The 22,633-nt window shown below is 39.7% G+C and overlaps 1 long non-coding RNA gene across 1 annotated transcript; it reads left to right on the plus strand.

The window, feature by feature from the left end:
• The first annotated feature begins 5,812 nt into the window (after positions 1–5,812).
• On the plus strand, positions 5,813–6,662 carry LOC143607382 (uncharacterized). The gene is made up of 3 exons (XR_013148961.1): positions 5,813–5,883; positions 6,358–6,485; positions 6,586–6,662. It is a non-coding gene; the product is annotated as an uncharacterized LOC143607382 (long non-coding RNA).
• Positions 6,663–22,633: the final 15,971 nt, after the last annotated feature.

The raw sequence follows: 22,633 nt of genomic DNA on the forward strand, positions 1-22,633 counted from the left end.
CTATGCGAGAAGTAGTTCACGTGTATTTTAAATATTTTTATGGATGATAACTACCAACTTTTAACATTTAGAACTGTTCATATTTTACTTACCATGACGCCATACTTTATTTTTATTAGGAAATGGAGACCTTTTGTGGTGTTAGCTGATGTGCGTTGTGGCGTTCATTTTGCTGCAATTTGATGTGTAATCTGGCAGCTTCTTAGTGTGCATATTAGCAGCTTTCAGATGTCCATATTACCGTGCAATTTGGCCTTAATTTTCCTGCATTATAGTGTGCATTTTGACTGCATTTTTGCTTTCAGTTACTAGCAATTTGATGTGCAATTTGGCAACTTTATAGCGTTCATTTTTGGTAGCCTTTAGATGTGCTTTCTGGCAGGCCGGATACGCGCCCCCCGCCGCAGAGCACGGGTAAGAAAACTAGTTTAATTTATTGCAAAAGCTAGAAATACATTATATTAGTCATCGGGACGATGACTCAGTTGTCAATACCCAAAAGTATTAGGGTGTTAGTTCAATCCCTAAAACATATAAGAAATCTTACTATACTATTAAAGCAACATATCTTTTCCACATGTCATTTAACTAGGTTATCCACATAGGATGCCAAATATACAATTTCTCTAAATAAATTATCCACCTAATAAACAACTTATTTTTTAAACATTAACTCCTAAGTTGGAGAATGTTTCAAACTAAATGGTTATAATCACCATTTATGGAGTAACAAAGACAATTAATTGTCTTCATTGTTATTTTTTAAAATTTTGAGACTTTGTTATTTTATTTTATTTTTATTTTAGGTAATTATTTATGAACGTTTGGACCGGATGTATGGATGTTTGGATTGAAATGGTGGTTTAAGTCATGAAGTTTGGATTTTATTGTCGCTTTATTAAACAGTTTAATCAAAATTATAATTGTTATATCTCATTGTTATATTCATATTTGTAGCATTCTTTATGTTGTGTACTTATATGTTTTATAATTTCAATTAAAATAGTTTTTATAGCACACAGCTTATGTTACAACATCTACATGTTTACGATTCATAGCTTAACATATGATTTCGGTATATGATAAAGTTTTAATTAATATGTTTTTTGTTTATTTCATGGTATAAGTTAGAAATATGTTTTAAATTATTATTTATCTTTGTTTTTCTTTGTATGTTGGATTTTTTTAAATTAAAATAACAATATGATACCTTATATTAATAATGTTAGATTATCTAACGTTTACAATTCATTAAAATGTATAACACATACATATATATGCTTATACATGAAGTTTTATATATTTTCACCCGTATGTAACACGGGATCTAACATAGTTTGTCATTAAAAAAACACATGGTATTGGGTACAAACAATGAATATATATTGGAATTGCTTAAAAATATGGATGGTTCTTCTCGGTTCAGGTAATGAATTTTTTGTTGAATGCTTTTTTATGTGAATAAAAAATCTTACACATTTATTTTTGTTTTTCTTTTGTATTTTAATATTTTCCTATTTTTTTTATCTACCTCAAATTCCCAAACAATTAGCACTCCCTCATAAATCACTTATGTTGTTCCTCCAAGTCTCTAACGCCATCAACGCCCCTCTCGCGACCAGGGGAGGGGGTAATCTCCTGTTTGTGGTTTTAGCTCTTGCCTAGCTCAGTTGTTAATAGAGTATATAGTCTAATGTTTAATGATTCCTGTTCCTAGGCATTATTCCAGTTCCAAGACATACATTTATTTTTTAAATGTATTATTATGTATAACAATTAACAAGTTTGGTGCTGATTGGGTCATTTGGCGGCACCGTGTTGGGCGTTGTCATTTGGGTTTTTTTATTTTATTTTATTTTTATTTTCAAATTTCAATACCGTAACGAACATAATGAAAACTGATCAAATTCGTGTAGACCCCCAACATCAACACCCGAGACCGACAACATTTGGGGATTTACCAATTAACGTCTGAGTTACCAACCGACGTCATCCTATTGATCCGCCTCGGTTTTTATATTTTCCCTTTTTTAGCTACGGTACCATAACGAAAGTAACTGAACTCGTGTCGAGTTACCACCTCAACGCACAGGACCGACAACTCTTGGGTTTTACCATCGCTCGGGTTTACTGACCAAATAAACGTCAAATATTTTATTTGTTTATATGGTAATCCTTTTACATCTACTTTGACGATTTTTTTTTTGTTTTAATGCTCAGGTTTTACCAATAGTGTCTATATAGTAACGAGTGTAACCGATAATTTCCAAATTCGCGTCGACTCACCGGCTTAACGCTTGAGACTGACAAAACTTGGGTTGATCGCGGCGCCGTGTTTTACTGACCTGTCCAGACGCAATGCGCCTGGTAAAACACTATTTATATAATAAAAATAAAAAATTTAGTGTGAACTGTGGTTTTCGTCCCTGTGGTGTGTTCTAATATGTGGTTTTGTCTAATAGTTTCAAATTTGCGATTTTTGTCCATGTGGTTTCATTTCACTTGCAATTAAACCCGACCCCACTAACCCCGTTAAGTTTGGTCGTTAAACCCGTTATTGTGCCCTCTCGTAAGGGACCGTTTTGTCTTTTTTTCTCCTCAAATAAACCCAGCCCTAATTCGCAGGCCCCTTCACTTGAGGGGTTGGGGTATATTTGGGGAAAAGAAGGACAAAACTGCCCCTCAAAAAAGACAAAACAACCCCTTACATGAGGGCATTAACGGGTTTAACGACCAGACTTAACGAGGATAATGGAGTCGGGCTTAATTGCAAGTGAAATGAAACCTCAGGGATGAAAATTACAAATTTAAATCTATTGGACTATAAAACCGCAGATTTAAACAAAACACGAGGACGAAAACCACAGTTTACTTAAAATTTTATGATGTGTTTGTATTTGTACTCATATCATCGATATTAGTAAGTTTTTAAACAATGTTATTATCATGAAGAAATTATACAAATAGAACAGTTTATGTGGTTTGTGTTAAATTTTGGATTGTTATGTATCTAATGCTAATTAATCTCTATCAGTAACTTTCTATTTAATAAACGGTCACTCATTCAAATAAATGATTATTATGCCATATTAAAAAATAACACTAAACTAAACCTGATCACATGTTCGACACTTAATCATAATAAATCTGTTTAGATTAAACTTACGGGTTAAGTTATTCTAAAATAGCCAACAAAAATAAAAAGTGTGAGAATCCATAGTTGATTGACATGTGTCAAGTGGGGCAAAGGTAAAAATATATAAAAGTAACACTACGTATTTTCTCTCTACACAGGCAAGTCACATATCAATTCTCCCATCATTTTAAAAGGTCCATAACCTTTTCATATGATATTCGTTTTTAAAGCAAAACCATCATTTTAAAAGGTCCATAACCTTTTCATTATTTAGAAATAACTAAATAATATATATTATTTTATACATAAAGTTATAATAGAAAAAAAAATTATAATTATATAAAAAATAGTTGATATATAGTAAACGAGCCGAGCTCGAGCTTGAAAATCTATTCACAAGCCGAGCTTGAGCATTGAAAATAGAGCTCGAATTGAGCCGAGCTTGAGCTCTGTGTAAGCTAAACGAGCCGAGCTCGAGCCTAGTCGAGCTCGGGCTCTGCTCGGCTTGTTTGCAGCCCTATGCCTTACATGTGGAAAGAGAAAGTCAATAAAAGTAGGTTATTACCTTTATGTCATTCTCATCAATTTATTTTCTTAAATTAATCTCTATCATTCAAATCTAAGATCAATAGATTAGATTTCTTCTCACCCTTGTTGTCCTTTGTATTTTAACTTTACCCTAAACTTAAACCGACAAGTTTTTTGTTTGGTTTATTTTGTATTTTCTCAAAATTTAACTTAGTATTGAAATAAAAAAGTAATATTAAAAAATAATTCTGTTAACGCAATTCATATTAAAGTTGAGATGGAGGGAAGGGAACACATGCTTGGATCATGCACACAAAGAAAGCACTTTTAGCCTCGTCACGGGAACACATACCCTGGGACGGTGCTTGAATGCAAGGATAAATATTTGTTGGTAAAAGAGTTTGTAATAGTTAATGAACGCAAACGTGGTTGTTGGGTTATATCTACAGCAGTGAGAATGGTGGTAGTCAATGTTGTAAAAACAGGTTTATAAGGTCTAAAGGCCAGGTACTCGCTACAAAGCATGTTGTCGAGACGAGTTTCTTTAACTCCATCTAATTACTAAGAATCGATCAAATGCAGTCAACCTTAGCCAGAATCACATCTTATTGGTGAACTTGGACCGATTTTGACTCAAAAAAGTAAAACATAATTCGTATTTCTGTAATATTAAAGAACAAATATCATCTTTTTAATTAATAATTAGCCATTTTTAGAATATTTTATTATTTAAAAATGTATTTCTCTTACTTAAATTGATATTTACCTATTTTGTTACAAATATTAGTAAACTTATGATATTTGACATTTATATAATATCTAAAAATTAATTTTCTTTATATTTACCATGCCCGAATACTCTGAGTACACCCAACTCCCCAGTCGGCCGCCTAGGGTCCGCTTAGCGACTTTTGCAACATTGGTGGTAGTTAACACATTAAAGGCTTCTTCTGCTCACCACATGTCCCACAATCTACTCTAAGAGTGAACCTTTATTGGGTACTTGTGTTCGTTTTTTAATTCGATAGTTGATTGGCTATGACCTTCTCATGTGGTCGGGTATGATTTGAGTAAGTTGACCATGAAATATTAGCAATAATGATCCATGATTGGTGGTAGATTAGTGGTGATACAGAGGGCATGATTTGGGAAAGTCGACCATAAAATATGAACAATGATTTATGATTGCTAGTATATCAGTGGTGATTTGTTATGGATTGACCTTCCAGCGATCAATGACTCGGCTTAAGGTCCAAACATACTTCATCATACCGATAAAGAAAAACACAAACACAATAAAAGTATAAAAAATCAGCCTTACCAGTAGAGCATTTACATTAAAATCCATATAACCTTGTAATTTAATGTCCTAGTTTTTGGTCTTATCTATTTTTGCATTTCATCTGGCTCTCTAAAATATGGTATAATTTGTATGGATTAAATAGTGATTCCTCATATATATGTGGATTGCTACTGCTTCATATATTTGTTTTAGTAAATGAAAAAAAGAGAAAATATAATAGAAAAAGAGTAAATACATATTACTTAATTGAATACAAACAGGCATGAAGAATGAATGTATGTGGTTTTTAATTATATAGATAAAAATAACGATTCTAATGCGAATGAGACTCAAACAATAGTTATTCATATCCAAACTGGTTACTAAACCGAAACCGGTATCGATCTAATCTGATTCAATGGTTGGTACTTGGTTGGAGAACTCTTTCAACCCCGACCCAATCCAGTTAAAACCGAACTGGATTCAAACCGATTCGTTTCCTCTTATAAACCGAGGTGGTTTGGTCGTACGGAGACTCTTCCATGATTCATTTACGTAGTTGTTAATGTGAATGAAAAGAAAGAGTTAATTGGATTTGAATTAAGTGAAGTTTAGTTTTAGAGTATGGTTGTCTGCTAAATTTGATTTGATTACGTTTTCATGCAGGTATGAAATATGATTTTATTTAATTATTATGATGATCCTGTCAAGGTGAATAATTTTTTATTATTAACTTGCTAGACCTGATCTTCTTCTTCTTCTTCTTCTTCTTCAACAATTAAGTAAGCTAGATCACCACCACCTTAATCCTCATCGCCATGGCTATTATGGCGACCAAGCTTTCCCTCATTCCTCTCTTGTTATTATTATTATTATTATCCTCACTACTGTCACCTACCTTCTCCCTCTACGAAGATCAAGTCGGATTCATGGACTGGTATTCTTTTATTAATTACTCAGACCTAATTTAATTTCCCTTATGCTTACTTTCACTTTACTTCTTCTATCTATGCCAATAATAATTCATCTTCCATTGTTTATATCGCCGCCGTCTTCCAATCCAATTCAGTTCACCTTTCTTTCTAATTGTCGTCAATAATAATAATAAAAAGAATTAGGTTAATTATCAATGTTTGCTTGTTTGTTTTCATTGTAGTGAGTAGCAAATCAGTTTGGCTGGCTGTATGAGCTAAACATTTATTTACCTTTAAAAAAGACTAATAGTACATGCTCAGTATGTATATATCTGTATTTCAATTTACTCTGAAAAACACTTCATTTTTTTTCCTTCTCTTTAGAGTTTTACAACTGTATCTCTTCTGTTTATGTTCTAATCTAACCATATGCACTTGGAACTTGATGTCTTCTGTTTTTAGTTTTTTTAACTATATAGTTTTGTTTTGTTGTTCAGGCATCAACGCTACATAGGCAAGGTAAAACATGCAGTGTTTCACACGCAAAAGGCAGGCCGAAAACGTGTTGTCGTCTCAACCGAAGAGAATGTTATCGCATCTCTTGATCTTCGTCGAGGCGACATTTGTAAGTCCTCTAATATCTACGCTTCTTTCTTGTATGTCCTTTGTCTATATCTATTTCAAAGAGTATGCATGTTTATATACTAATGTTTTCGGCTATGCAGTTTGGAGACATGTTTTGAGACCCAATGATGTTGTTGACAACATTGATATCGCCCTTGGGAAATGTTAGTATTCTTTCTTTCTTGTAGTAAAACTCAGCTTTCTCTACTTATAATTTACCAGAATTTCATATTAAATATCTGAATTGTTGTTATTAATAATAATCTGGAGAGTTACACGGTGACAACTTTTATCTTTTTTACATCGCTTGTTATAATTTGTAAAAGGAAGTACTTGATGCTCAAATAACAAACTTGATTTAAGTTGGAATACTGATCAAAACTAAGATCTAACTTAAACAGACATAATAGCTGGTACTACGATACTTTTTTTTTGCTTAGATAGTTTAGCATAGAGGACCTTGATGCAGATATTTATACATATCAAAACCTACGTATTTGACACATAGTTATATATGAGGTTGATTTTATGTTCTTAAGAAAGTGGTCTGTTTTACGAGATGTGTATATGGTTATTTGCTGCAACAATAAGTTAATTGAAGTTTAGAAACTATGAATACTATCAAGTGAAATCTCCTGTCATTATTAAGTTGTCATTTAATGATGATAGATTTCTCAAGGATAAATTTGTTACATGTCAGATGTTATTACACTGTGTGACACCCGGTAAATTCCCAACCCCTTAAACTAAGTAATCAACCTAATAATTAGGTGATTGTAAATATTATGTGCGCCCGGCGCGAGAATATGTTAGAATCAGCGCGGACATTTATGTTTGCCCTGCGCGAGCGCGCCACGTTAGTCAGCGCGTGCATGTGTTATGTGCGCCCTGCGCGAGCGCACCATGTTAAGAACCAGCGTGAGCATATGTTATATGCGCCATGCGTGAACGTTTTGGCCTTATGTTTTCATGTAACTTAAACGTTATGTTGTCTATGGGTTGACCATCCCGCATGATGCTAAGGCGGGTGCATCCTACATCGTTTATGCGCGTGCGGAAGGGAACTAACCTACCCGCATGGCGGGAACGTTGAGAGCTAGTTTGTCTGAAGCTCCAGGATGGAATTGACTTCAACATGACTGATCACTATGTTGAAATACCAAAACCACCTGGAGAATCTACAAATGAAACTCAAATGTCCCTAACTGCGAGAAGGTTACGCACCTACCCGCAGCAAAGAAATGTTCTACACGCAGGAAGCTATGCGCACCAAGTTATACGCGCAGAACACTTAGTCAAAATGATCAGATTTAAGGAAATTGTCCCCGCCCAAAAGAGGGCGGTTGCGTGTTTCAGAAAACTTCTACTTTTTACTGTACACTGTCTAAAGCACTGAAAAAGCAAACTGTAAAAGTCAACTGCCAGCCACCCACTCTCACCAACCACAGCCCTGCATGTCCTGTCCATATCAAATCAGAATCTTTAATCTACTTTTCTACTCTTTTAATAAATAATAATAATTTCCATACCTTATCATCATTTCAAAAGATTACAATTCCCTAAAGCAAGGGATTATGTTCCCTTGAGTTTGCCTATAAATTTGTAGCCTAAATTATCACCCAAAACACACTTCAAAGAACTACAAACTTGCACTAATCTTTTCCCAAGCATCCATTGTTTCCAGCTCCGATCCTGTTACTAGGTAAGCCGAGATTATAACCTTGAGATCTACTTTCCAACCCTTATATCTTGATCTTAATATATATATTTGTTATTTAATCGTATTCTAGACCTTCGATTCCGAGGCCAACACCAAGAAAACCCGAATCTCGATTAATCCCTTAACAAGAACCACAGGTGAGTCTCACAGCCCCATTTTCACTGTTTTCACTATTTTAAACTGTTTTCGGGGCGAGGGACACGTACTTAAATAATGTTTTATCATGGTATACTTACAAGCTAAGCAAACGATTACGTGTTTAAGTTATGTTTCATGATGAGCAATGCGAACAGTTATCTATGGTTTTTCGATGATAGTGCACCAGATTCGAGTAAGTGATCACTTTACCATTGGAACTCTAAGGGTAGGGACTGCTGGTTTGATCCGCCCACTCGTAGGGGTCGCACCTCTTACACAGACGAGTGCCTAGCATGTCACGGGGCAGTACTATGGGATTAAGCCCGCTCGTAGAGGTCGCTCCTCTTACGCAGACGAGCGCCTTGTTTTCCGGCACAACGTCCGCGCGTAACCCGCGGGACGGTATTACAGCATATATTCGCTCGTAGTGGCAGCGCCACTTACACAGACGAGCACAGTTTTCCAGAAGTGTCCGCGCGTAACCCGCGGGACGGTATTACGTTATTTTAGCTCGTAGTGGCAGCGCCACTTACACAGACGAGCACAGTTCCCAGAAATGTTCGCGCGTAACCCGCGGAACGATTTTATCAGAATATGTTGATAGAACTATGTTTTACCAAGCATGTGTTTTAATGATGCTAACAGAATTATGTTTCAGAATGATTATGATGCAATACGATTTATCAAGTTACTAAAACTTGTGAACTCACTCAGTTTATACTGATTCAAATGTTTTTACGTGTCTTTCAGGAGATAACTAGGTAGCGCATGGAGTCACACTTAGAGCACCACACGCTGAACATCTAAAACAAGCTTTTTGGAAGATTTTGGTTTTATCCCCTCGATGCGCACGGTTACCCGCCGCGCAAGGGGATATGGCGAGGAAATCTTCAGTTTTATACTTGGATGTTTTTTTTTTTGTAATCTTAATCAATGTAATGTATTTGTATTAAACATTTCATGCGCAATGAAAATCTTTGAATGTTTTGCAATGGCCCGTGCTTAAGTATCAATCCCCACTCGTGCGCGCCCGGCTGTTTCCGCCGCTCAGGGCCGGGTGTGACAGATTGGTATCAGAGCACTGGTTATAGCGAACTAGGAAAAGAAGTTTTTAACCTAGACTATAACCTTTGGGGAATCGCATGAAATATTTTTCAAAGAATATTTTCAAAAGAAAAATCACACACGCACTTAGGAACACGGGTCACAGTGTCTAGAGATAAGAACATTATGTGCTCTGAGTACATGCGCTAAGTTTGTTACATTTTCTTTTTATGAAAAGAATGCCTCCAACCAGAGCCAAGGGAATTACCATGACACCCGAGGAGCTCGCAGAAATAATCGCGCAGGCGATTGCAACGCATGAGGCCAGCAAGGCCGAATCTAGTCAGGGTCGCCAAGAGAACGAGACCCCAGAACCCGAATCAGGAGCCTTGGACAAAGGTTGCTCCTATAAAACATTCATGGCCTGTAGGCCTTGGCCGTTCAAAGGCACCGAAGGAGCCATTGGGCTCTACAATTGGATTGACAAGATGGAGACAGTTCTCTCCATCAGCGGATGTAGTGAAAACCAGAAGGTCCTTTACGCGACCTGCATGTTCCAAGAAGCAGCTTCGTCTTGGTGGAAGCTCCAAGTAAAGACTTTGGGGCGAGAAGTTGCTCTTCACAAGACCTGGGAAGAATTGAAAGAAATGTTGATGAGAAAGTTCTGCTCTCGCGCAGAAATTCAGAGCTTGCAACAAGAATTCTGGAACCACACCATGGTAGGAACGGACATCGATGCCTACACCAATCGTTTCAACGAGCTTTGCCAGCTGGTGCCAGACATGGCAAACACAGAAGAAAAGAAAATCGAGAGGTACATCTTTGGGTTACCACCTGTCGTTAGAGTCCCGCTCAACGCCGCCGCACCTCCGACCTTTGACGAGGCGGTTGCGCGAGCCATCACCCTTACAAGGGATACGGTTCGTGCGGGTATGTTGACTGCTCGCTTGAACGAGCAGCGAACCTCTGACTCCAAGAGGAAATGGAACTCCCACCGAGGATCAGACTTCAAGCAGCCACCGCCCAAGAAGCAGGAAAGCACAAGGGTTTACGCGATTCAAGCCGCGGAACCATCAAGGAAAGGATACAGCGGGCCTTACCCATGGTGCAACAAATGCAAGTATCACCACGAAGGCGAATGCGCGAACGTCACGTGCGCCAAATGTGGCAGACCAGGACACAAGACGGTGAATTGCCGTGCTAAAGAAGCTGGAGCCAATGACAACTGCTACGCATGCGGGAAGCCTGGACACTTCAGTCGGGATTGCCCACAGAAAGGAAACCAAGCTCGCGGGAGAGCTTTTGTGATCGGCGCGGGTGAAGCAAAGGAAGAACCGAATGTGGTAACCGGTACGTTTTTGCTTAACGGTCATTATGCATCTGTCTTATTTGATACTGGCGCTGACCTAAGTTTTATATCCCATGAGTTTAAAAACTCCCTGGGCTTAGCGACCAGTAGGCTAGACAAACCTTATACTATAGAACTAGCCAATGGTAGGCAGTTATGCGCGAATGAAAGGACTGAGCAATGTGTGTTAGTCATGGGAGGTCATGAGTTCAATATAAACTTGTTGCCAATAGATTTGGGGAGTTTCGATATTGTGGTAGGTATGGATTGGTTGGTCGAGAATCTCGCGGAGGTTGTTTGTCATGAGAAGCAGGTTCGGATTCCACTGTTGAACGGAGAAACTTTGATGATCCAAGGGGAAAGAAAGGGAGTTGCGACGAAACTGATTTCGTGCCTAAAGGCGCGTAAGTGCCTAAGGAAAGGGTGCTACGCCTTCCTGGCGCATGTAGTAGAGAAAGGAGATGAGCGAAGAATTGAAGACTTACCAGTAGTTGTTGGTACATGTTTGTCAGTAGTTCATAGTCTAGTATTTGTTATCGAGTCTGTAATATAGTTAATGGTTTGTTTATGTTTTGTTTTGTAAACTAGCGAAGTTATCAGCAAGTTCGCTATGGCGAACTTGCTGATTTAGCGAGGTTACTGACAACTTCGCCAGTGGCGAAGTTGTCGTGTTTAAATACACTGTTTCAGCCGAAACAGTTTGAGGTCAAGCAGTTTAGGGTTTTGGTTTTACGTTTTGTTTCGTTTTGTTCTCTGTAACAGTGACCTACTGTCACGGGTTTGGTTATTCAATATAACGTGTTTACCTTATAGCTCGTGTTCATTGTTCGTGTATTCAATCTATACAATATCTACGCTCGTATCTATATACGCAGGGATTCCGCACCTGCGTTGTTAGAGATTTCCCGTATACGATCCACGTCCAGGAACCTACAATTGGTATCAGAGCCATCGGCTCGATTGTGAGGTTCGGGATTTCACGCGGGTGTAGATTTCGTTTAATTTCGGGTGTTACCGGGACGAGTTTTTGGTGTGTTTAATCATTCAAGCTACCTACCAGTGTGTTTAAGCCTTTAAACCTTCAAAATTCTCGTTAAAATCCGAGTTTCAGATCTGAACTGTTCTTCGTGTTCATCGGGCGAAGTTACCGTTCATCGGGCGAAGTTGCTGAATTCAGGCGAAGTTGCCGTCACTGGAGATTAGGGTTTCGGCGAAGATATAAGGATTAGCGAAGTTAACCACAACTTCGCTTACCTCATAAGTTCGCCACAGCGAAGTTATCCGTAACTTCGCTTACCACCCAACTTCGCTTACCACCCAACTTCGCTTACATCCTAAGTTCGCCCATTTTAAGCGAAGTTATTTTTAACTTCGCCAAGCCAAGCGAATTTAAGATCCAGCGAAGTTCTTGTTCAGCGAAGTTAACTTCCAGCGAAGTTATTCTTAACTTCGCCATCTGAGCTGTTTTAATATTTTTTTTGTGTTTTTCAGGTTTTTCAGGTTTTCGCAAGGATGTCCGCGATTAACATCTCAGATTTAGTCAAGATGGAGGTAGAGGCGGGGTCAGCCACTAAGGCCCCGAGGTTGATGAAGGGAACGGACTTCGTGGCATGGAAGGACAGGTTCATCCAGTATATCAAATATCAGGACGCCAAGATGTGGGTGTGCATGCAGGATGGATATGTACCTCCAACCATGCAATACGAAGGACGTGATGTGGTGAAGAAGTACAGTAAGATGGATGACGAGGAGAAGAAAATGTATGAGGCTGAGAGTAAGGCCCATGCTGCTATTACTATGGCACTACCTCAAGAAGTTCTTCATACATTCCGAAAGTACACTTCTGCAAGAGAGCTCTGGGATGCTCTGGAAAACAGATTCGAGGGGAACGTGGGTATACGTGCCTCAAAAATTAAACTTTTAAAAACCCAATTCTCCGTCTTCAAATATTTGAAGAATGAATCCTTAGATGATATTATCACCCGATACTATCACTTAATGACAGAGCTTAGCAACTATTCAATTGCCTATCGAGAGGAGGAGATCGTTGAAAAGCTTCTAGATGCTCTCCCACCGAAGTGGGAAATGTATACCGTGTTAATGAGGGAAGACAAAGACTTTCCTAACTGTGACTTAGAAACTGCAGTGAACAAGCTCAGAACGTATGAGCTAAATATGGTTCGAAAGGAGACACCCACAGACCAGATACAAGACCCTGGTATGTATGGTGCTAAAGTTAACTCAGGCTCAAGTTCAAGGCCTGAATCTGCTGCATTTTATTCGAAGGGGGAGTCAGGTTCTGACTCTGCACATGAAGGAAATGTTTCTGTGAACTCAAATGGGGACGTATGTTTTGTTGCTGGAGGATCTAGTGCTTCAAAGCCTCAATCCTCTACAAGTGGTTATTCAGCTGGTCCCACAAGCAATAATTACACCAAGATGCCTATGAGTGTAAAATCTGCTGAAGAGCAGTTTGCAGTCTACGCTTCATTTATTGCTTCATACGAGAATTATATCCAAGGGAAGATTATGGACCCTGCTGTTCTGGATGAGGATTATGACCAGATCGATGCTGATGATCTGGAGGAGATGGATTTGCAATGGCAAATGGCAATGATTGTGAGGCGAATTAAACGTTTTATGAAGAAAACTGGGAGAAAGTTTGTTGGTGGTAGGCCAGGGTTCGACAAGTCTAAAGTGAGGTGCTATAATTGTCAACAAAATGGGCACTTTGCTAAAGACTGCAGAATCGAGAGAGTTGAACGTGGTCAAGGCCGGTCTGCACAGCACACTGAGGTTAATAAAGAAATCAATGCCATGATGTCCAGAGAAGCAGGTGAATACAACTGGAACCTGCATTCGAATGAAACTGGTGAGCAGGCAAACATGGCTAAGGTAGAGAATGAAGAATGTGAGAAGATTACTGGAGAAGAGAAAGCTACTGGAAAAGAAGCAGCTTTCATGGCAGATAACAAGGATCAACTCTCCGAGGTAAGTACTAAGCCTATTTGTAATAAATGTGAGCAATTGTCTGAGCAACTTGCTACCATAACTGATCAGTATGTTCGTTTAGATGCTGAATTTAAAACTCTTAAAGAAGATCACCATTTTATGAAAGCAAGAGAAAACAGTTATAAAGTTAAAATAAAAGCATGTGAAAAAGACGTTAAAAGCTTAAAAACAAAACTTGCTGAGAAAATCGAAGTAATTGATCTAAGTTATGAGGTTTTAGAAGAAAAAACTAAACTTATTGCTGATCGAGAAAAGCAGATTGCTGACCACCAGGTGAAAGTGGTGGAACTGAACCGCAAACTTGAGCAGTTCAGAAATTCCTCAGCTATTCTTGATCATCTCGTTAGTGATCAAGGTACCTCTGCGAAGAGGGGAGGAATTGGTTATCACGAGGTTCCACCACCTTTTAACCACAATTATACTTTTAATCCTAGTGTTCAGAAATCTGTTGATTTCGAAGTTCCTCAGACAGCTCCAATCAAGGTTACAAGTAAAGAACCAAGCGTTAGTAGTGGCGAAATGAGTTCGCCTGTTTCAAGTGTGAAAGTCTCTATTTCAAGTCCAGTCTCACCTGATTCGGGTAAATCATCCGAGTCGGGTAAGACAAAAGAGAAGGTAGTGTTACCCACTAGTGGAGAAAAAGTTAAATCAACTAAAATGAGTACTCCACTCAACCCATATGTCCCACCTTATGTGAGACGTACGGTTGGTAATACTGCCTCCACATCTAAAACATCTGCTGAAAAGAAAGCTGAACATAGGTGTTGTTTTAGATGTAATCAAACAGGGCACCTTGTTGCTGATTGCCCTCTGAAGCAACGCATCAGAGAGGTGAGGCCCTCGAAAACTGAGACTAAGGTTTTTGGTAATCGTTTAAATGTTCAAAATGAAAACCATTCAAATTTGAGAGATAATACAGGTTTTCAAAGAAACACATCTCGTTTTTACACTACTAATAACCAAACCAAATGCTATAATTCTTTTGTGTCTCTTAATGTGCGTCGTTTTGGTTGGCCTCACTATCAGTCTCCAAGGAGGTATCCTGTTAGGACTTGTGGAAATTTTTCTAATGCTAACTTTGGTCAGCCAAGGTGTGTAAGTTCGGTTGAGAAGGTTAATCGACCCAAGACCAAGAGGTCTTGGGTCCCCAAATTTTAATAATCTCTTTTATTTGTGCAGGAACAGTTGAACAGGGTTTCCAATAATCTTTGGGTTGTGGACAGTGGCTGTTCCCGGCACGTGACTGGTAACAAAAATTTGTTACAAGATTTAAAACCTGTTCAAGGAGCGAGAGTCAGTTTTGCCGGTGAGAGTGGAGGCAAAATAACAGGAAGGGATACGGTAACTAACGGGAAGATGACGTTAGAAAATATGAACTTTGTTGAAGAGCTGAAGCTCAATCACGAGTAACCATGTTTTTTTTTATTTAAAAAAAAAAAAAAAAAAAAAAAAAAAAACGTCACTATTGCTTAAAATTAGTCGGTTACCTCAGTTTGATGGACATATTCTCGGATATGTTTTGGTCCTCGTTCCTACTTGTAGAGAATGAGGGTCGCCATTAACCAGATGACTGAAAGTGACCGGGGCGGTTATGATGTGATTTTCTTTCTGTCGCTGAAAATCTGTCGTTCATACTTAGTTAGAAGGACACATACTAGTATGTGGTCGGTCCAGTTGATCCATTGGATCTTCAGGATTGCCGTTTACCTGAAGACTTTGTCGTGATCGGGGCGATTGAAGTCAAAATGTTTTTTTTGGGAAATGAAATTTCCTTTCAAGTCTATTACTTCGTAAGAAGTTCTTTGCTGTGTTTAACAGAAAATTGATCCAACCTTGGAAAATGATATATATACTGATTGTGTGGGCTTAACTAGTGAAGTTATTAAGCTTAAAAGACTTTAGAACAATCATTGTATGTCATGGTGATTTTTATGGTGCGTAAAAGTGTATGTGATACTAACTTAAATTACTCGAGTTTACGTGGAAACTTCTTAAGAGTTTTGTATGTCTTCATACAGATCTTTCCGAATGATAGGCAGAAAAGCAACTACCCAGTCATACACGAGCCCGTTAGTGTTCTGATTCCCGTGAAGAAAGCATTTCAAGACACTGCAGTGATCCAGATTCGGGACTTGCAGTGGTTTAATACTCCGAAGTCAATACGAATGTTTGTTTAAAAAAAAAAAAAAAAAAAAAAAAAAAAAAAAAAAAAAATATTTGTACTTATGAGAAATAGTAACAATCAAGACTTCTCAAGTCTGGAGTAAGAAGAGACCGGGAAGCAGACAATGTGTATCTACAGGATAATCAGACACTATGGGTCGAAGTCAATTCGGGGTGACTTGGGTATAGCCAAATACGCTTTGAGAATAGATAGAAGATATCATTACCTCTGAGTTGTTGCCAACTTAAATTTTTGAGCTTAACTGAACCTTAATCCGTATCACAGAAACGATGAAAACCATTTAAGTTATTTACATGCTTACAACCTGTCTCTTTATGTCATAATACAGCTAAACACGGATCTATGTGACAGTCACATAGTTAGTATGATTCCTGTTAGGATCTTTTCTAAAACGTGCTAGTCCTTAACTAGACTGAAATTTGATCCCTTATACTTTAAATTTTTTTTAGATAGTTTTATGTTTTTTTTTACTGAAATTTAATCAGTAAAACACGTTTTTTTTTTACTGATTACTATTGGTTGAGGTTGAGCATAGGAACGTAATAGATACCTTGAAGGAGTTCTTGGCATCTCAGGGGGAGATAAGCTATAGAGGCGATGAACTGAGGACTAAAAGAAGAAAAACTGAGGACTAAAAGAAGAAATGATCAAGACGATGATCCCAATGCACCGGAAGGTGCAGGTGGTGAGTTGCCAAGAACTACTATAGCTCTTGGTGCTTCCACAGCTGAGGGGGAGTCTGCGGCTCGTGATGATGTGGTTGCTGTTGGTGATGATGTGGATGTGTTTGAAAATGTTGAGAGTGTTGATGATGTGATAGATCCACTGAAAGAGATAGACGATGTGCTGTTTGATTAAGATGTGCTGCCAAATGATATTATTGAAAGGAACTCGACGTGATTGATATGTGTTTGATCAAGATGTATTGAAGAGTCTGAAATGGTGGTATGTAGACTGCCAGACTGCTGAAGCCGTGCTGGAAGACGAAGACGAACAAGAAAGTGCTGAGGGTTTGTGATCCGATGCATCTTGTTAACTTATCGAAAGCTGATCTGAAAGTACTCAACGAGAAGAAGATCTTCTACATTCCTGCTTGGAAGGATCAAGCTAGGAAATATCAACGGGTAGTATCGGTTTGTGTGAGAGAAGGGGCGCACGCGTGAAAGTGCAAGATTACAAGACTCAGAGATCAAGATATGAAGCTACTGCCAAGGGGGAGTCTGTTGGTACATGTTTGTCAGTAGTTCATAGTCTAGTATTTGTTATCGAGTCTGTAATATAGTTAATGGTTTGTTTATGTTTTGTTTTGTAAACTAGCGAAGTTATCAGCAAGTTCGCTATGGCGAACTTGCTGATTTAGCGAGGTTACTGACAACTTCGCCAGTGGCGAAGTTGTCGTGTTTAAATACACTGTTTCAGCCGAAACAGTTTGAGGTCAAGCAGTTTAGGGTTTTGGTTTTACGTTTTGTTTCGTTTTGTTCTCTGTAACAGTGACCTACTGTCACGGGTTTGGTTATTCAATATAACGTGTTTACCTTATAGCTCGTGTTCATTGTTCGTGTATTCAATCTATACAATATCTACGCTCGTATCTATATACGCAGGGATTCCGCACCTGCGTTGTTAGAGATTTCCCGTATACGATCCACGTCCAGGAACCTACAGTAGTGCGCGAATTTCCAGAAGTTTTTCCTGAAGATTTGCCCGGATTGCCGCCGCCGCGACAAGTCGAGTTTCGTATTGATTTGGTCCCAGGAGCTGCGCCAGTAGCTCGAGCGCCTTATCGCTTAGCTCCATCTGAGATGCAAGAGCTATCCAATCAGTTACAGGAACTATTGGATAAGGGTTTCATACGCCCAAGCTTTTCACCTTGGGGAGCTCCAGTACTGTTTGTAAAGAAGAAGGATGGTTCGTTCCGGATGTGTATTGACTACAGGGAGCTGAACAAGCTGACAGTCAAGAATCGGTACCCTTTACCGAGGATTGACGACTTATTTGACCAGTTGCAGGGATCCAGTTATTATTCGAAGATAGATCTACGGTCAGGATACCACCAACTTAGGGTCCATGAGGAAGACGCGCCAAAGACAGCCTTCCGAACCAGATATGGCCATTATGAGTTCTTAGTGATGCCTTTCGGGCTAACTAATGCGCCAGCTATATTCATGGATCTGATGAACCGTGTGTGCAAACCATACTTGGACAAGTTTGTGATTGTGTTTATAGATGATATTTTGATTTACTCTCGAACCAAGGCCGAGCATGAGCAACACCTGAAATCGATTTTGGAATTGTTGAGGAAAGAAAAGTTGTATGCAAAGTTTTCCAAGTGCGAGTTTTGGCTTAGAGAAGTTCACTTTCTCGGTCACGTTGTAAACGAGAAAGGAATACACGTCGATCCTTCTAAGGTTAAAGCCATCGAAAACTGGGAAGCGCCAAAAACCCCAACTGAGGTGAGGCAATTCCTTGGACTAGCTGGCTACTATCGACGCTTCATTGAGAACTTCTCCAAGATAGCTCTACCTCTGACCGCGCTAACTCAGAAAGACAAGGCGTTTATTTGGGGCAAGAATCAGGAAGCGGCATTTCAAATGTTGAAACAGAAGTTATGTAGTGCGCCAATCTTATCCCTGCCCGAGGGGACAGATGACATCGTTGTTTACTGCGACGCTTCACACCAGGGACTCGGATGTGTCCTTATGCAGCGAGACAAAGTTATAGCGTATGCCTCGCGCCAACTTAAGACCAATGAGAAGAACTACACAACGCATGATTTAGAACTTGGAGCTGTTGTCTTCGCGCTAAAGATTTGGCGCCATTACCTCTACGGTACGAAATGTGTAATCTTTACGGATCATAAGAGCCTCCAACATATATTCGATCAGAAGGAATTAAACATGAGGCAACGAAGATGGGTTGAATTGTTGAATGATTATGATTGCGAGATCAAGTATCATCCGGGGAAAGCGAATGTGGTAGCAGACGCGCTAAGCAGAAAGGAGCGAATAAAAACGCTACGAGTCAAGGCTCTAAGGTTGACCATTCACGCAGATCTCTCTACCCGCATCCGAGACGCTCAGCAAGAAGCCTTGAAACCAGAGTTTGTTAAAAACGAATGCCTTGGGGGTATGATTAAGAATTTGGAACTTAAAGGGAACAACACTCGATATTTTGCCAACCGCATATGGGTCCCTCTCAAGGGAGGATTGCGCGAGCAGGTATTAAACGAAGCTCACAAGACGCGATATTCCGTACATCCTGGCGCAGACAAGATGTACCAAGATGTTAAAACGCTGTATTGGTGGCCCAATCTTAAAGGCGCCATCGCGATGTATGTCAGTAAGTGCCTGACGTGTTCAAAAGTAAAGGCTGAATACCAGAAACCATCGGGGTTGCTTCAGCAGCCAGAAATTCCCATGTGGAAGTGGGAACAAATCTCTATGGACTTCATCACCAAACTGCCAAGGACACCTGGGGGTTATGACACAATATGGGTTATTGTGGATCGGTTAACTAAGTCAGCACACTTCCTGCCGATTAAAGAAACTGATAAAATGGAAAAGCTAGCCCGACTATATATTCGAGAAGTAGTTTCAAAGCATGGAGTCCCAGTGTCCATCATTTCTGATAGAGATAGTCGGTTCACATCAAGGTTTTGGAGATCGTTACAAGGAGCTCTAGGTACTCGCCTTGATATGAGTACAGCTTATCATCCTCAAACGGATGGGCAAAGCGAGCGAACAATCCAGACATTGGAAGATATGCTGCGCGCGTGCGCAATCGATTTTGGAGGTAGTTGGGATACCCACCTCCCGTTGGTTGAATTTTCTTACAATAACAGTTATCACACAAGCATTAAGGCTGCGCCGTTCGAAGCTTTATATGGGCGCAAGTGTAGATCCCCACTGTGTTGGGCTGAAGTGGGCGACAAGCAAATGACTGGTCCAGAAGTGATCCAAGAAACAACAGACAAGATTTTTCAGATAAGGGATCGCCTTAAGGCAGCGCGCGACAGACAGAAAAGTTATGCTGATATGAGAAGGAAACCGTTGGAGTTTCAAGTAGGGGATAAAGTACTTTTGAAAGTCTCTCCATGGAAGGGAGTCCCCCGTTTCGGTAAGCGAGGAAAGCTAAATCCGCGCTACATTGGACCTTTTGAGATCCTGGAGAGGATCGGTCCAGTTGCTTATAAACTCCGTCTACCCGCCGAACTCAGTGGAGTTCATGATACGTTTCATGTATCCAACCTCAAGAAATGTTTATCTGACGAAACGTTGATTTTACCGGTGGAAGAAATTCATATTGACAAACAGCTGCACTTCGTAGAAGAGCCTTTAGCAGTAACCGATTGGAAAGAACAAAGGTTGCGCAGAAGCAGAATCAAGTTGGTAAAAGTTCAATGGAACTCAAGGCGTGGGCCTGAATTCACTTGGGAAAGAGAAGATCAGATGCGCATAAAATACCCACACCTCTTTCAGAATATGGCTTCTGCCAGCAACGTCTCCTAAATTTCGGGACGAAATTCGTTTAACGAGGGGAGAATGTGACACCCGGTAAATTCCCAACCCCTTAAACTAAGTAATCAACCTAATAATTAGGTGATTGTAAATATTATGTGCGCCCGGCGCGAGAATATGTTAGAATCAGCGCGGACATTTATGTTTGCCCTGCGCGAGCGCGCCACGTTAGTCAGCGCGTGCATGTGTTATGTGCGCCCTGCGCGAGCGCACCATGTTAAGAACCAGCGTGAGCATATGTTATATGCGCCATGCGTGAACGTTTTGGCCTTATGTTTTCATGTAACTTAAACGTTATGTTGTCTATGGGTTGACCATCCCGCATGATGCTAAGGCGGGTGCATCCTACATCGTTTATGCGCGTGCGGAAGGGAACTAACCTACCCGCATGGCGGGAACGTTGAGAGCTAGTTTGTCTGAAGCTCCAGGATGGAATTGACTTCAACATGACTGATCACTATGTTGAAATACCAAAACCACCTGGAGAATCTACAAATGAAACTCAAATGTCCCTAACTGCGAGAAGGTTACGCACCTACCCGCAGCAAAGAAATGTTCTACACGCAGGAAGCTATGCGCACCAAGTTATACGCGCAGAACACTTAGTCAAAATGATCAGATTTAAGGAAATTGTCCCCGCCCAAAAGAGGGCGGTTGCGTGTTTCAGAAAACTTCTACTTTTTACTGTACACTGTCTAAAGCACTGAAAAAGCAAACTGTAAAAGTCAACTGCCAGCCACCCACTCTCACCAACCACAGCCCTGCATGTCCTGTCCATATCAAATCAGAATCTTTAATCTACTTTTCTACTCTTTTAATAAATAATAATAATTTCCATACCTTATCATCATTTCAAAAGATTACAATTCCCTAAAGCAAGGGATTATGTTCCCTTGAGTTTGCCTATAAATTTGTAGCCTAAATTATCACCCAAAACACACTTCAAAGAACTACAAACTTGCACTAATCTTTTCCCAAGCATCCATTGTTTCCAGCTCCGATCCTGTTACTAGGTAAGCCGAGATTATAACCTTGAGATCTACTTTCCAACCCTTATATCTTGATCTTAATATATATATTTGTTATTTAATCGTATTCTAGACCTTCGATTCCGAGGCCAACACCAAGAAAACCCGAATCTCGATTAATCCCTTAACAAGAACCACAGGTGAGTCTCACAGCCCCATTTTCACTGTTTTCACTATTTTAAACTGTTTTCGGGGCGAGGGACACGTACTTAAATAATGTTTTATCATGGTATACTTACAAGCTAAGCAAACGATTACGTGTTTAAGTTATGTTTCATGATGAGCAATGCGAACAGTTATCTATGGTTTTTCGATGATAGTGCACCAGATTCGAGTAAGTGATCACTTTACCATTGGAACTCTAAGGGTAGGGACTGCTGGTTTGATCCGCCCACTCGTAGGGGTCGCACCTCTTACACAGACGAGTGCCTAGCATGTCACGGGGCAGTACTATGGGATTAAGCCCGCTCGTAGAGGTCGCTCCTCTTACGCAGACGAGCGCCTTGTTTTCCGGCACAACGTCCGCGCGTAACCCGCGGGACGGTATTACAGCATATATTCGCTCGTAGTGGCAGCGCCACTTACACAGACGAGCACAGTTTTCCAGAAGTGTCCGCGCGTAACCCGCGGGACGGTATTACGTTATTTTAGCTCGTAGTGGCAGCGCCACTTACACAGACGAGCACAGTTCCCAGAAATGTTCGCGCGTAACCCGCGGAACGATTTTATCAGAATATGTTGATAGAACTATGTTTTACCAAGCATGTGTTTTAATGATGCTAACAGAATTATGTTTCAGAATGATTATGATGCAATACGATTTATCAAGTTACTAAAACTTGTGAACTCACTCAGTTTATACTGATTCAAATGTTTTTACGTGTCTTTCAGGAGATAACTAGGTAGCGCATGGAGTCACACTTAGAGCACCACACGCTGAACATCTAAAACAAGCTTTTTGGAAGATTTTGGTTTTATCCCCTCGATGCGCACGGTTACCCGCCGCGCAAGGGGATATGGCGAGGAAATCTTCAGTTTTATACTTGGATGTTTTTTTTTTTGTAATCTTAATCAATGTAATGTATTTGTATTAAACATTTCATGCGCAATGAAAATCTTTGAATGTTTTGCAATGGCCCGTGCTTAAGTATCAATCC

Source organism: Bidens hawaiensis, unplaced genomic scaffold, assembly GCF_021521415.1.
Source record: "Bidens hawaiensis isolate Kalapana, Puna unplaced genomic scaffold, B.hawaiensis_p1.1 tig00081702_1, whole genome shotgun sequence".
NCBI lineage: Eukaryota > Viridiplantae > Streptophyta > Magnoliopsida > Asterales > Asteraceae > Bidens > Bidens hawaiensis.